Here is a 3064-nt window from a genome sequence, read left to right as displayed (position 1 = left end):
GCAGAGATGAAAAACGGTCTGGTGAACAGGTCAGGATGAAATATGTTCACAGAGTCTCAGGTTTTATATGAAAATCTTCTTATGTCACATATTACTATATAGTGCCAACTTTAAAGATTAATACTTTCTACCTGATGTTATATATTTAACAGATTTGCATGTAAAATTTACATATAACAGCTTTAAGCATTTTGTATTCAATGTGAAATATCTTAGTATTCAAAAATAGGCCTTTTAACATTTGAAACAAAACCTATATAAAAACAGTATATACTCAGAAACAAATACAAACAAGAATTATTTGAAATATATGTAATTCACACAGTTCAAAAAATATTAATTTATTAATCAGAATATACAAGTGTTTGTAAGCTGAAGGGCATTGTCTTTTGTATCTGCAGAATCAATAAAATTTTCACTTAAAATTCACCTTTCTACTGGGAGGTAAATTATACACAAGGATGGAACAGATCGGCAGATCATTTGCTTATTATGAATCATTCTATGCTTCTTTAATATATTCTTTTCATTTTCTCATTCATTTTTGTATAAAGCTTGCACCCTGGATATTGGCTGGACAGATTGATTTCAGTTTATCCAACTAATATTGGATCAAAATTGAGAGGGTACAACATACGTTAGAAACCATTCATTCTAAAGAGTATCTAATGTGTCCCTACTGGCATAAACATTTGGATGAAATACTTTAAATAAAAGTTTAACAGTTTGTAATTTATTTAGATATTCCCAGAAAATTGTATCACTACTTTAAAAGTATGATGTTAGGCCAGGCCATGGTGATGTACTCCTTTAATCCTCAGGTGGATTCTGTTAATTCAGGGCCAGTCTGCTCTACAAAAGTTAGTTCCTGGGAAGGTTCCAAATCTACATAGAAATCCTGTCTCAAAAAATTAAAAGAAAATCTACCTTAAAAAGTATCCCTTCTACCATAACTGCATCCCAGTAACTGCTGTTTTAGATGGTGCACCACTAACCCCCAAAGATGACTCTTGTATTCACTTGAAATCCAGCATGAGATTCTTATATGGTTGAAGCTGTATCGGTATTCCTTAGAGAAAAATTAGTAATTTCAATTTAAATTGAATTTTTCCCTTTGAAATTAATTAGTTTCTTTTTTAAAACTTAAGAAACTCAGTATCTATATGAATCTCTCAAACTTATTTTTATGTATAAAAGAAAAAGAAAATTATGCTGACCAGTGAAGATACCACTATCTTAAAACTTTAAGTAACCCATATGAAATCACAGAATCTATGAATTTTGAGGGGCTAAAATTATTTTGAGGGGGCAACTCAGACAGTTTGTTCAGTATAGATAAATAGACAGAAAAGTGGATTGATAGCCAGATACACAAATAAACAAACAGATGAACAGACATAAAAATTTTGTTATGCCCATTTATTAATGTCTGCTGAGCATTAGAGTCAATACTGATTTTTTTCCCACAAGTAGCAAACCACTCATCCTTTCAAATAAAGCTAAGCTAATGCATTCACCTATGGGGCTCCATTAATATTGGTGGGTTTCTTATTGCACCACGTAGGAAAGATGAGGTTGGTGGTCTCCTTAGAATGCTCAGTCAACACCTTTTACTATGCTCAGTGAGGATGTGTCTGCCCTACTATAACTGATAAATGTTATAAGAACTTCCTTGCTTTTATTGTCTTCTGCATTAACTTAAAGGGTGAATGTGATATTGAAGCATTGTTTGCTTATAATAGATATATTCAGGTGTTCTATGTATAGATGTACAAAAGCTTGTTCACTCTAAAAGTTTCAAAAGAATCAGCTTTTATTAGCACCTCATACACATTGACAAATTGCCATAAACAGAATCTGTCATACAACTGGATAAGGTTACAACAGAAAATTTCCATTTTCACAGTTTCTCATCCTATATGACCTGTGTAGCACTTAAGAATAATGCTAATTAAAATACTTAGTTATTTCTGCTCATTTTTATTAAGAACATTCATATGTTTTTTTGTCAAATAATGAAAAAGCATTTTTCAAATGATTAGGGTTGCCTTTTCCCATCATTCATGAAGTTTCTTCTTTTGTGTCTTTGATTTGTAATTTAGAACATCTATTATCTTCTGTACATCATCCATTGGTGAACAAAATATCCCCTTTAATTGCCAACTTGTAAGATATGACAGACTCCTTAAAAGCTATGACAAATATCTCATTTTGCACCTTTATGTAAAGTCTTATGTGTCTGTTGGTCATATTTTCATATCTAGATTCAACAATACCAGCATGAAGACACTGAAAAACAAATGAAACTACCACATGATGGAAAGACTTCCAATGCTCATGGACTGGTAGTTTTAATAATGTGAAAATGGCCATAATAGTAAAAGCAATCTTCAATTCAGTGAAATCTGCATCAACATTCCCTAAATTGCTTCACAGGAAATGAAAACTCATGAGCACACATTCCACACACAAGGTTATGTTAAATCACTTAACTGAACATTGGCTTGGGTTTTGGGTGGAAGTTTGAATGACTTCTGAAGCTGCCCTAAACAAACTTTGACAAAATAGTTCAATTTACAAAAAAGAGTGGTGACTATTATATAGTTAAATATTTACAAACTCTGAAGTGTGGAAGATGGCCTAGTCATGAAATATTCTTCATTCACTCAAGGTATAATTCATATATGAATTAAAATAAACACACCTTTCTTACTAATATGTGAATTTTTCCTTTTAGAGCTGAGAAGTTTGACATGCTATTCAGAAAACTGCTTCAGGGGCCGAGAAAATGGCTCACTAAGTAAAGCCCTTGTAGCTCAAGCGTGGAAACCCAATTCCAGATCCTCAGAATCCACACAAAGCTTGGTGTGCTAGCTGAAAACTGTCATACCAATGTTCTGAAACTGAGAAAAGAGGTAAATACTTATAAGTGAATGTACTACTAGCAGGGTAAACCTATCTTTGAACAACAAGAAATCCTATCCCCAAAACAGGATGTAAAATTAATACTGACATACAATCTTTCCTCTGATCTTTTTTTTATACTTTGTAACACACACACACA

Source organism: Alexandromys fortis, unplaced genomic scaffold (genome assembly GCF_014885135.2).
Source record: "Alexandromys fortis isolate MF-2015 unplaced genomic scaffold, M_Fortis_MF-2015_v1.1 scaffold_253, whole genome shotgun sequence".
NCBI classification, from domain to species: Eukaryota; Metazoa; Chordata; class Mammalia; order Rodentia; family Cricetidae; genus Alexandromys; species Alexandromys fortis.
Note: the sequence above shows the minus strand (reverse complement) of the source record.